Raw genomic sequence first — 14,063 nt, forward strand, 5'->3', positions numbered from 1 at the left:
GCGTGAGGCAAACGCAGTTTTCCGGCCCCCCCCCCCCCCCCAATACAGTGAAACTGCACATTTTCAAGTGGCCTTTTATTGTGGCCAGCCTAAGGTATGATATGCCACGCCTGTGAGGTGGATGCATTATCCCGGCAAAAGGTCTTTACGGTCCATAATGTAGGAGCGGATCAGATGTGTAATTTGGCCATAAACTAATCAGTGCTTTAGGAAACAGCAGTTTAAGTGCAATACATTAAAACACAGAAAGCCAGTGTGACAATCTTGGAACTGGACAGATGTGATCCACTTTCATGTTCATAGTGAGGAGCAGCAGCTGTTTGATTGGCTTTTTAAAGAGGCCTGTAAAGACATATTTACAGTACTGAAGACTACTGCTGAGACATGAGTCCTTGAATTATGCTCTTAAGATGATCTTAGACAGATTTTGTAATTGTTTTATTGAAGTTTAGGCCTGGCTCCATGACTACACTGAGATTTCTAGCCTGGAAGCAAAGTAAAGGGGAACTCTGACTTGTAATCGTTCTCATTTGGCTCCACAAACAATTATTTCTGTTGCGTCTTAATTTAACTAGGGGGAATTGTGGACATCCAATGACTGATTTGTTCTATGCACTTACTCTGTAATTGTATGAGACTGTAGTCACTTGGTGATACCAAACTAATAATACAACATAAAAGTGTTTGTATCCAAATCAAACACAAAAAAGGACACTGCAGAGTTTAAAGTGTTCCTAGAGTTGAAATGGTTCTTGTGGTATCTGAATTCAATTAAAACCAGAAGAGATGTTATATGTAATATTCAGGCTTCTGAAACTGACCTTTATCCATGTTGTTTCAGTGTATTTCACACAGAACACTGTGCGTCACTTCGAGGACAAAAAAAAAAAATGATATAGCTTTGCTGCCACATTTTTCAAATACATTCATTTTCTCAGGGGAAATGATAGCCTGTCAGGAATTTCAGCCACTGCTGCCTTTAAAAAGAAAGCGCGCATGTGTAAAGGGCAGAGCCCGTTTTTTTAAAAAAGGCATGAAAAGAGCAGGTCTTAATTTTCTAAATCTAAACAGAGCCAAAGTATACACACCCTGTGTGTGCTTCAATTCATGCTGTTATCTATTTCTGTCAAAATGCTAAATGATTTTTACATATTTACACAGTGCGTGCTTCTTATGAATGACACATGCAACAAAGCGTGATGCATGTAAAGGAATTGTTAACTGTGCTGTAATGCAAAGTTTGACAGGAAACATATTTTGTTACATCTTCAGATAAAGCAGTTGCAGAACACAAACAGAACATAAACACCAGTGGTGCAAAGTACATTTACTCAAAAATGGTACTTTTGTTTTTGGTACTGGTAAACTTTTGAGCTACTTACACTTTACTTACTATTTTCTGCTACTTTATACTTCTACTCCCTTACAGTTCAGAGGGAAATATTGCACTGCTTACTCTACTAAATTTATTTTCAGCTTCAGTTATTTGTTACTAAGATTCAACACGTTGTTGAAGATTACAGTAGTGGTTTTCAAACTTTTTTCTAGTGATCTCTTACAAGAAAACTGTCTGGTCAGGCCCCCCTGTCATATTTCCAATGTCTGAGTTATTAGCAGTCCTACCAAACATATATTTCACCATCTCAGATGATTTCATTTAAATCACTGTTAGAGGCCCAGAGAGGAATACATATTGAATATTTCACAAAACACACAGAAATAACTAGAACTTTTCCCGTTTATCACGTTTATTTTCCCTATTTCCTATCCTGTTAATCATTTCATGACCCCTCAGATTTATGTTGTGACCTTTCGGAGGAGGCCTGACCTTTAGATTAGAAACCAAGTGACTTTACTACTTTACTGGGTGTAAAGTAGTTCAAACTAGCTCCACCTTGACCAGCTACAGAAGTAAATGCTGCTGCTTGTACTTTTACTTAAGTAAATGATCTGAAAACTTCTTCCACTGATTAGAAACACATGCTTAGAGACTCAGTGCCATGCTACAGTCCAGACTGATCCATAACTAACCAAACTTCCAAATTGACAGACAATAGCCACATGACAGAAAACCCAAACAGTCTGCTGAGTAAGAGCAACCAGGTAGCTGACACAGTGTACCTCCAAACATGGAAATAACCTTCTGATGACAGACTTCAGTCCTGTTTCCTGATTCCTACCACTGTTACAGAAAGCAAACTATAAGCAAGAAAGGGACCGATCCCAAGCCAAACCCCCAGGGAATTCACATCTTGGCCAGCGTGTAGCCAGAGTTTGGACCAGACTTGTTTCTTCTCCATGGGTGCCTGGCACCACTTGGGAAATCCTGGTTTTGTTTTAGTAAGTGGCACTCCACCCATGCCTCATTGGGCTTGAAAACACAACCACAAGAATTACACCCTATATGAATGTTTGTCACCCAGAGTCTACTCTAAGAACCACTGTGCACCCACTTCACCCTGACTGAGCGAGAATAGACTTGAGCAGTCAGTCAAGCATTACCCTGGGAAGCCTATAATGACTACCTCCGGCTCTATTTGGCTTTGTGTGGGAAGAATGGTGGCTCAGAGCGAAACAGAAACAGTAGGTTAAAAAAAAAGATCTCTTATGACTTTTGTTGGTGTTCTCAGTTTCAATTCTTTTTTTCTCTCGTGCAACAAAGTCAAAGAATGTGTGGCGTGGTTTTCAGTGCACATGGCCAAAACGTACTAGTTTGGGTGAACAGGTGAAAATAAAAGTACAAAACAACGGATTAAAAAAATCAAAGACTGAAACACTTGGAAGGCTTTGAATTAAAGGAATATACCATGTTTTATCTTCTTACCAACAATTCATGTATACTTCCAATTACTGCTGATTGTTTTTCAAATTAACGTTGAGTTTCAGATTTTTTAATGTACTCTTTGGCATCTACTTTTTTGTATGATAATCAGTCAGCAAATGAAATTTATCATTCATTCAAGAGTGCATATATTTTTGTTAACAATATTATGTTATTGAATGGTAACGTAACCACATGTATTGGAAAATAAAAATAAAGCTGCCAGTATTTGTTTTTATTATATTTCTTATTGTCAACAAACCCCATGAAAAGACAAAAAACATCAACATATTAGTATGTCTCTTTTAAATGTGTAAATCTGAACATTTTAACAGGTACATACTCTATAGTTGAATTTATCCAAAAAGGTCTAGTAATTATATCTCAGCATTGTATTTTAGTAAACAGTGTTATCATACAGCATTAGGATAGGGTATGATGGACTGAATCAAAATAAACTACAGTTTCCTTTAAAAAATTAACCTGAAATACAATATTTTACTGGGCAAATACACATACAAGAAATTTGACTGCAGCAGAGATCTGCAATTTAGTTTATACCTGTACATGTATGTAGCTTGAAGTAAATGGGCTGAAACATGAAAAATCACATGTAGGCTTTGTTAACTTTTGCTGAACAGAGGCCACTGTGGTCCCAAGTGGTAATTACAGGATAATGGCACGTTGTATTTCCCTTCAGTTGCTTTAAAGACATCGCCATTAGGCGACCTAATGACCTAGCAAAAGCAATGGTGTTGTGGTATAACCCTTCTATTAAATTTAGGAAAAATGTGTTTTGTAGCTTATGAATTTAGCTTTTTTAATTTCTACGAGCAACAAACTGTGTTATTTCATCTTTCAAAAGTCACAGTCCTGTATTGTGTACATTTACACAAATGTTATGCAATATAATGTAATCCTTGTTTGTTTATTTGTATCTTTGAATTGTAGAAATTAAGTAATAAAGTCCTTCTTACTACAAACACAATCCTTAATGGAAGAGACGTGCACTCACTCTTAACCCATCTGCTTCATCCTGTGCTTTGATGTGTGTCTTAGAGATTAGACAGAGGTTGGACTCTGTGATTGAAGAAAATATTTACAGCACACACAAAGAGAAAGAGACGTGTCTCAACCACCCACACCAAAGCTCACATCTGAAGGGGCAGCAAGAGGAAATTCAAGGACTGTTTGACACCAACAGATACAGAATAAAGGAGTGGAAGACACCCGAGAAGAAGAGGTGGAGGATGTGAGAGTCAGAAATTGTTCAACGTTTGGGAAAATCTGGTATCTTTACTGGCATAATGATGAGTAAAAGCCTTGTGGTTTCTTAGCACAGTGCTGGGGGGCTTTATTTTCCTCTACATTCTCATATGTCAAATCGTTTGACTGACTTGATGTCTGAAAATGATTCAGCTGATGAACGCCTACAGGACTGCTGCCAAAACCCATTGCCTCCTGGATATGTTCATCTGACAGAACATTGTGATGCTAATGTGATAAGAGTTGTTCTTCACTTTTTTAAGGTGATGAAAGCAGTGAATAAAAGTCAAACTGCAAACCCTAAATGGGTCTTCTCTTTTTTTAAGAATGAAAGCTCCTCTGTGTTCCAGTCAACAGCTGTCTGTGTCTGTATCTGTAATAAAAAAAAATTAAGTGCAGTCAGATGTTTCTTGGACTAATTTTACTGTGTGCAGAAAAGGCTTTCAGAGATGTCTTAACAAGAGGGTCCTGACATGACATTACATTTCACAATTTATCTTATAGCCTAATATAGACAGCGCATGAACAAAAACACAAGGACAAGTATTTGCTAAAAAAACTAAATTATAAAACTAAATTATTATGGCCCTAAATCATAGATATACCAAGACCAGAGTTTATAGTCATGCTTGCCATTCTGAGGCAGGGCTTAAACACAGCACTAAATGCTAACATCAGCATGCTTACAATGACATGCTAATATATACCAGGTATAGTGTCTGCCATGTTAAACATTTCAGTTTAGCATGTTAGCATCCATTTGCTAATTATTGTACAGCTGAGGCTGATGAGAATGGACCAACGTGGCGGACCGACAGACTGACAGACTGTCAATGCTAGAACCATGACAAAAATTAACAGAGACAAGAGAAAAGTTCATTCTCGAATTTCTCGGCCCTTGCAGCAGCAGCAGCAGCTGCCATCAGGTAAGTACAGTATCTGATTTAATAATGTGTCTCTACTGTTTATGTCTCTGTGTCTGAAGAGAATGTGGCGTGAACCCAGAAATCATTAGACACAGAGAGGTGCAGACAGACAGCGGAGTTTTCCACCATTCTTCCACAGCATACATTAGCAGACCACCTGGAGTTTTCTCTCTGCTGACTGTGCTGAGTGGGGACAGCTGCGAGATCGTAATCACCATCAATGGACAAGATCTTTCCCAAGCTAACACTCCCTCTACCCACAACTGGTCAGTGTGGGATTGGCGCAAGTGTATTTGGGATTGTGCACATTCACTTTCTGTTAAGTCTTTTTCATTTGGATGGCAGGTACAGTAAAGCCAGCAAATATTCCCAGCTACCAGGACCTGATTTTCTCATATTTCAACATTTAGAATTTGGATAAAACCAAACAGCTTCAGTACACTATCTCATCAGCCTAGGTTGGAGGAGGAGTGTTCCATTTCACATAATGGCGACCCAAGGTTTTACTAATCATATAATGACATTTTGCTCTCGGGCAGGAAGTCTTGCACCACACGGAGTGACTTATCTTAGATTTTAAACCATTGTAACAGCAGCATACTATTAAAGAAAATATTTTCTTTACAACCTCCACGTCTAACAGTCAGAAGAAGAAGACACTGAGGTGTGTCGCACACCGTTTTAATCATGCTGCTAATGATTTGGGGTGATGAAGCTCTAAAAATTTTAAAACAAAATTTTGACAACCATTTGGGACTATCATTATTAAGTGTAATTTTGTAGCCATGATATGTGATTGAATATGCATAATTAATTGTGCGGGGAACTGAAATGTCTGCACATTTCAGAAAAATTATTGAATTACATATTATTGAAGTTCTTCTCCAGCTTGTTTAAAGTCAGACACCAGGGTGACTTACTCACTTTGTTGTAGTGCTGTGTCAGTGCTGGGGAAAGGTTCCATCATTCTGGTATTGTGTGTCTTGCAGTGGCGGACTAAGGCTGTCAGAGGCGAAAAAAACAAGAAGGCCACCAGCTTTACATGGTGGGCAACAGGGCGCAGAAATTGAATGTGTCAACACATTCATCAGAAATTCATGCCTTTCAGGCACAGACAAAAGCTAGCATAGATGGTCTGTATTCTCAAGCGCCCCTGGAAATGAAACTTCAGTGCAACATAACTTCTGCAATAATTAATGACAAAGTTCTACGGGCCCCTTTGGGATATTGGTCCCTGGGCACATCCCCGACAGCAATCCGTCCCTGCAGAGGGCGCTTCATAATGTTTTCACATAACGGTGAGTGTCCTGTTTATATCTCCTTTTTTTCTTGTGATTCTGTTTTTCCCCTTGTGTTTTGGCCTGCCTGTCTGTGTCTCCTCCTCTCTCTCTGCTCCTGAGCCCAGCTGACGATCCACACCTGCACCTCGTCAGCCTCCTCCTCTGCCTGCCACACCTGCCAGCAATCAGCCTTATCTCTGCCAGTACTTCAACCCCGGTTCTCCACACAATTGCTGCTTGATCGTCGTTGCTCCTAACCTGGTGCCAATTCATCTCTCAAGCTCCTGAGTAATCCGCGTCATCGCCATTTCCCTGTACTTTGTTTTCCCTGTGTCTAACCCTGTCTGTCTGTCTTCCCTCCAGGTTCACTCACCTCCATCCTCCGTTGTGTCAGCTGGGCTCGCCACCCTTCCCTCTCCCCTCGGACCTCTTCCACGGCGTCCTCTCGGGTCTCACGGTCAGCCTGCCACCACACTCGTCCACCAACACCCCCTCCCCCCCCGGCATCCACCTCTCCCTCACCTCTCCCTCACCTCCCTTTTTTCCCCTCAATAAAACCTGTTTCACCAGAGCATTGCTTTTAGGTCCTCTCTGTCCAACACACACAACACATAAGGTCACCTTGGAGGGCACTTTACCACATTTCCTTACACAAATGGGCACCCTAGAGGGCCCTGCATGACATTTATTCGATTGGTACCCAGGGTGTCCATTAGGGCACTGCATCACTTTTTCTCGAACACTGGGGCACCCTAATGGGCACAATATCACATTTCTTCCATCAGAAGCACACCCAGAAGGCACTTCTTCACATTGTTTGCATATAGGGGCACCTTGGAGGGCACTTTACATCACTTCCTCATACAAGGGTACCCCCTAGAGGGCACTGCATCACAATTTCTTGCACACTGGGTTACCATAGAGGGCACATTATCTGGTTTTAATTACAGAAGGGGCATTCAAGAGGGCACTTTTGCTGCGTTTTTTTAACCTATTTATAAATCCATTCAAATTACAGTAGCTCCTTCCATGAATTTGAGTCTTAACGATGCCTGTTAAACATCATTCCAGTATGAATAGCATCAGCCCATACACACACACACACGCCTCCTTGTTCACCTTGTGGTGGGCTGTTCTCATGCTGTTGACAGGGGAGACGAGGGCTCCCATTGACAGGGTCACCCTCCTCCCTCTAGGACCAGATGTTCAGAGCAGGCAGTTTGAAAATGACACACTCGTTCTTGCGCCATTTTGGATTTCCCACTATGCTCCTGATGGATGAATTGAAAATGCAAAGAAAGGTACAAAAGAAGAAGCGGGAATTCAGTCAGATGTAAGTTTGCTCAATATGTAGTGGAAGAAAATAGTTCAGAAATAGTATAAAAAAGACAAGAGTGTCTGAGCAAATTACACTAACTCCCTAATACTCCAACATCAGCTGGCCTGGATCTTCTCATGGTCTTCCTCCTCAGATTTAAGCCAACACATGTTATTTCTTAAAGCCATGTGTAGGCAAAATATGCAAGACTGGACATACCATCAGAACTCTTATGCATTACATTAAATGCAAACACACTGAAGGCTGATTACACAGTGCATCAATGTCCCAAGATGTCATCCTAAAGGAGACAAGAAACAGAGGTGTTTCATTCTTTCACAGAAACAGGACAAGGTCACACAGAGACATAGAGCAGCTGTAAACAATCATGTGCTACATACTGATGGGTTTCAGATGATTATGAGTAAGAGGGGTTATTCCTTGGCCTGCATGAGTCTTTAGTAATACTACTTTCTGGTAAAATTCATACCCACATTATATATCACACTGTTGATGACAAAAGGGAGTACTTTTCAGTCTCAGAACAGAACAATTCAATAGTAACCAGTGTATAAAATTTTGGAAAATACACTTATTTGCTTTCTTTTCTAAGAATTAGATGGGAAAATCACTCTCATGTCTGTGATTTAAGTATGGAGCTGGAGCCAGGAGATGATTAACTTAGCTTAGGCCACTTTCACGTCATATCGCTCGCTCAGGCCATCATTTGCAGCCACCGTTCACATCAGCCTCCTAATTCTACGTTGAAGATCGTGGGAATTTTTGACAGCTGTAACTCATTTGGTGAAAAGAACTACTAACTGGTGACAAAATAGCTATAAAAAATAAACCACCATTACTGAAAGTCACAGCTAAATAAAATCCAATATTAACACAAATTCAATTTAAAGGAATAATTTGACATTTTGGGAAGTACACTTATTTGCTTGCATGTCTCTATGATGAATATGAAGATACCATGAGCAGGTGATTATCTCAAAATGGGGAAACACCTAGCCTGGCTCTGCTAACTCTCTGCAAGAAAGTTGTATTTTCCAAATTGTGGAACTATTAAAGCTGTACTTGTACCTGGTTTCGCTTGGTAACAAACCACTTCAAATTTATAACACAGTAAAAGTTGCTAATTTTGACTTATTTTGATGTGACTACAAGAAATTATCGCGGGAATAATGCATGAGCACAGAGGACTGACACTTGGAGAAACCAGCTGGCCTGGTTCTGTCCAGAATTAAAGAATACTCTTTACCTATAGCTCACTAATTAACACATTGTATCTTGTTTATTTTATCTGTACACAAACAAGAAATTAATAAATAAATGTGTTTTTGGCAGCAGTTACATGCTGTATTTCTTAACAACAGACACATTTTCTGAGTGTGTCACGTGAGGTTGCCATGGCATAGCTCATAGAGACACTCCACTGAAATACTAGCTAATAAAAGAGATAAAAATGCTTTTGGTCTAGAAATAACTGCAGAATTCTACTCCCTCTTAAATCACAACTTGTTCTTTCTAGAAAGTGGTTTGTGTACGTATTAAAACAAATGAGAAAGCTACATATTAATTAATTAGCGAGTTTAGGAAGTGTTCATGTTTAGCTGTTTAGGCTAGCTGTTTCCCCCTGTCTCCAGTCTTTTTGCTAGCTAAGCTAATTGCCTCTTGGTTACAGCTCTGTACTTGACTATCACACAGATACGATAAGGGTACAGATTTTCTCATCTATCGGAAACAAAGTGATTAAGTATATTTCCCAAAATGTTTAACTAATTATGTCATTTAATTAGGACAAACTTTGCGGTTGAAATTGAAATTGTTATTGAGGTCTATGAAATGGCATTCACAATTTGCATGTTTTTGCTTTTATATTTTTATATACTTAAGTGCTGAGAGACATAGCCAGTTCGTCACAGGAAAACAGTTATCTGTATTAGATTTAGTCAGTGTGCTGTAGTTCTCTGATCATTGCTGTAGGGCAGGCCATGTGTATAGTGCCACAACAAAGTCTTTGCTTCTGCTGGCACCAGTTGTACAGCCACACAAAGTCTCTGTCTGTTACTAAATTAGGGTGTACTCTTTAATGTGGCAAGAATATAAGGACTAGTGGTTTTGTAACCTCATTTGTTTTATTGTCTTAAATGAAGGTATCATGTTAAGAGTCACTGATATAATGGAACATGAGCTACCATATGTGATCCAAATCCGACAGATCAGATCTTTTTAATTAAATGCGAGTCTGGACCATAGACCGTATATAAAAATGTCTGGACACTCAGGTCGCATTTTATGCGACTTTGACGTCACTCTAGAGTAGCTGTACTGCTGTAGACAGGCCGCGCTGAACAAACAACTCCACAAAAAGCCATTATTAAACGAGAGAGAGAGAGAGATGTGGGGCAGTTGCGTTGTACAGCGCCAGTTGTGAACACTTGTCATAATTTGGGAGAAATGTGACCCGTGAGAGGACAATGAAAAACGGGAGTCTCCCGTGAGCTATCAGGAGCTAACCTCTGTGGCTCTTTGTTTACTTCTGTAGTCTGCAACAGCGTGCTGCGTGTGACGTCGTATTATTCTTCTGCGCATGCGGGTCACTTTCAGGCCGCGGACAGTTCACACTGGAGTCTGATGTGGGCCACATTTAAACAGTAATGTCAACTGTCAAACAAACAAACAAGGATCTGGGAAAACAATCGGAATTGAGCATTAAGGCCTGCAGTCTGACCGTAGCCTTACACATCTTCTGTTTTATCATCTCTTTTAACAACACTCAAATAGGATGAGCAAGACTAAGACAAAGTAACTTAAAATAAGCAAAAAAAGACTTAGCAGATGTTTTCCCACCTTGCTGTTCATATGGGAACTGTATGCACAGTCTAGTTTGAGGCCTGTTTTGTGGCCACAAAAGCTTGCCAACAAAAATTAACTTAGTTCAGCATGTCTGTAAGTACAAATCATAATGCTGCTAATCTCATCTTCTCTTCTGCTTTATGAGTCTTGAGGTATCAACTGGAAACAAATGCTTGTTCAGTGTTCTGCCTCTTCAAATCTGTTCAACGCTCCAGAGCAGAATATCTTGACAACCACTGGCCAGATTGACACAAAAATTCGTAAATCTTACAGAGGAAATATCACAGTCTAAAGAATAGAAAGCAGTTTACTGTTTACTTTCATGCTACTCTGAGGTTGAACCCTTTCTTATTATGGAAGACCAGTTTCCTTCTTGAACTACCAAAATGTCTATATTTTATAATCCAACAGACATCTGGTCATGAGACTTGCAGAGCAAATTCATGCTCTCTAGGGGACAAACTCTTTTGATTATAACCATTATGAAACTTTACCTGCACCTTTGGTATGGCTCTAAAAATATATAAATGAATGATCCCTGGGTTTAATGTTCATTCTAACTCCTAAGGGCCTTTAGTTAAATTACATTCTTTGGTCATTGAGAGTAGGCATCCCTCTCGTCTGCTTATTTTCTTGATTAAAGCAGTAAGAAAAGTATACAGAGTGGAGTTTGGACAAGGCTAGACACTGTAGGATCACTATCCAGTAGAGGCACATGTCGAGAGACTGAACTTCCACTAGTCACTAACCACTTAACTATATGAAGTCTGATGTTTGACCATTTGAGGCTTAGATCATCTTATTTCATGTGGACTGTTCTTAAGCAGCCATGAGAACAAATCTGTTACTCAACGTTATAAATGTTTTGTTTTTTGCTCAAATACACCATAAATTTGGGTTTCGCGTGTTTGCTGGTGTGTCTTGTCAGGAGAGACCATAAAACCTCAGCATGCTGAACACAGCTGGAGACACATTCACACACTGACCGACATAAACAAAGAGTAACAACTACAAAGCAGATGCAGCTGTGCACTTAAAGCAATTATTTCTAAAACATTTTTAACAATTAAATGTACTTTACAGGTAGCAGTGTAAACACACACAAAGCTATGACAATAGTGCTACATACACACATCTGGAAATGTGTTCCCCTGTTTATCCTTCGTCATCCATGTCCAGCTGGAGAAAGCCTACTCTTTTTTGGTGAAACTGAATATGTAATGCTCTCTAAGGTAATTAAGAAAGAGAATTGCAGATGTCTGACGTAATCCTTAATGAAACGTTTGAGAGACACACACACACACACACACACACACACACACACGAGTCTAGGATGGACCTCCTCAAGGCCAGCTGGTTGTAGTTTACAAGGACAAAGCATCTGTGGAACTTTGACCCTTGAGACTTTTCCACGCAGCTTGACATGTTGGGAGAGGGGTGTAATGATCCAGAGGAGAGTCCCATATGAAACTTGTGAGGATCTCAGAAGGGTGGGAAAGGTTACTCAAAACTCTGTTATTCTTCTATTGGGTCAGTCAGCACAGCATTTTTGCCATTGGTAATTACTTATTAACTGAAACTGATCTATGGAGTAGGTCACAGGTCTGATCACCTAATTTGACCATCGATGCCACAGTGATTGTGGGTTAAAGATTTAATTTTATTCAGTGGGAGCCAGTTTCATGCTCAAAATATTTCTGGTAAAATGTGGAGTCACAGTATACATCTAGGCGTATATCAATGGGATATACAAAAAAAATAAGCAGTTGCCCACCGGGTCCCGTGGTGCTTATAGAGTCTGCAGGAGACTGAGGCGGCATACAAGCAAACAGACTCAATTATTCTATATTCTGTTCATGCTTCATACAGGTCTCACCCTCAGAGCTGAGACACCCTCATGTAAAAGCACATACAGATGGCTGGCACTGTACAACTGAACATTTTCTATAGATTGTTTTGTACACATCTGGCAGAGAAATGTGTAAGCAAACAAAAAAACAAAAGCGCATTGAGTATAGAGTATAATGTCCTACAAGTGCCAATACTATAACGTACCACTCCAACTGCAGGCTTTTTTCCATTTTTAAAGAAAGTCCTCCACCTACTGGCAACAAAAGGAAGTGTCTAAATACAAAGACATGCCAAAGTTGAATGTTTCCATATCAAAGTTTATTGCTGACATGCATGTAGAGATCTGATGAAGTAGAAAAATATGTTTTTTTATACAAACGTGTTTTTCATCTGTACAATAACGCAGTTTTCTGTATCTAGATGCCCATGTCCGACCAAGCAGCTTACAACACATTATCCCATTGGGTTTAAACTACACCACGTTTCACATCTTACACCAAGTTTCCAGGTGAAACAGTCAATATATTGGTTATATACTGACGACTTACAACTTGAGAAGCAGGGTGAAAATCATCTAAAAAAAAAAATGTATTTTGAAAATTAACTACGACATTTTACTACTCATCCAATTAAGGGTATACCCATTTTGCTTTGTAGTTTCCTGTAGGACGCGAAGGAGTAAGTTGTCTTCAAATTCTCTATTCGTTGCTCTGGCACACCTTGCAAGTTTAAAATCATGCAACTGTCACGTTTTACAAATTTTAACCTCACACCATTTCCATGCTTTTTAGTCCACATTGAAATCTACCAAATACAACTCTGTAAAACAAACATTGACTGTGGTACAATCCACTAGCTAGAAAGTGAAAAACTTGATTTGGGGTGGGGTTGCTGAGAATAATATCTACATCAACGGTGTATTGAATATTTAGTTACTAATCTGCTGTTGGGCGTCATGGAAGATGGCTTAACACACTTTCCACAGACGATCACGTAATGTCATCATTCACCAATGGCTAAGGCGTTCATGAAACACCCTTTTATGATGAACAACCTAGACTTCTACAATACTGCTGTATACCCATGGAATTCACATTGAGGTGGGAGAAAGCTAACAGCTCTCTTTACATGTTATTTTAGCCTCCAGATGTGGTGGTTGATGGCCAACGTGGCCTATAATGCACGTCAATCGGCATGTGTTGAAACTGAGTCGGTATCTCACTGGGTGGAACTACATAAAATATGACTGGCGCATTCATGATAGTACATATTTACATACTGACCAGAGAGTGCAGCCATGTGTGGAGACTTTTTGGGACAGAAAAACAAAAACACTTAAAAAACTCCCTACATCATGATAATGTGCGAGTATCATTTTTCTGTAAAAAATAGAACTATGCAAAGGTCAGTCTCGTTATTAGTGTAGCTTAAGTTGACCACAGACTGTGGCAAAATGGCAAGAAAATGATTTAGAAATCCAAAAGGAAAACAACAGATGCTACTCTTGAATGAATGTGGTAAGAAAGGATCAAAATGAGAACCACGGTTGGAGTTAACATTTCTTAAAGCTGTGAGAGCAGAAAGATTTGGGGCCCGTTTCAATTGCGGCAATGTCTTGGAGGATATTTTCATTCAAAGGACATTTTTGACAGACTACGATCATAGTCTGTGATACAAGCCCCAGTTTCTCTTTTTTTTGGGGGGGGGGGGGGGAAAAAATATATAAAGGTGAAATT

The 14,063-nt window shown here is 39.7% G+C and overlaps 1 long non-coding RNA gene across 1 annotated transcript in view; it reads right to left on the reverse strand.

Moving 5' to 3' along the window:
• Window positions 1-7,899, reverse strand: part of LOC123968296 — a 22,786-nt gene extending 14,887 nt beyond the window's left edge. Inside the window, exons 1-3 of the long non-coding RNA XR_006824435.1 lie at window positions 7,711-7,899; window positions 7,413-7,564; window positions 5,938-6,015 (exon numbers count right to left, since the gene is read on the reverse strand). This is a non-coding gene — a long non-coding RNA (uncharacterized LOC123968296). The remainder of the gene's footprint in view (window positions 1-5,937; window positions 6,016-7,412; window positions 7,565-7,710) is intronic.
• Between the last annotated feature and the right edge of the window lie 6,164 nt (window positions 7,900-14,063).

Source organism: Micropterus dolomieu, linkage group LG03, assembly GCF_021292245.1.
Source record: "Micropterus dolomieu isolate WLL.071019.BEF.003 ecotype Adirondacks linkage group LG03, ASM2129224v1, whole genome shotgun sequence".
Taxonomy (NCBI): domain Eukaryota; kingdom Metazoa; phylum Chordata; class Actinopteri; order Centrarchiformes; family Centrarchidae; genus Micropterus; species Micropterus dolomieu.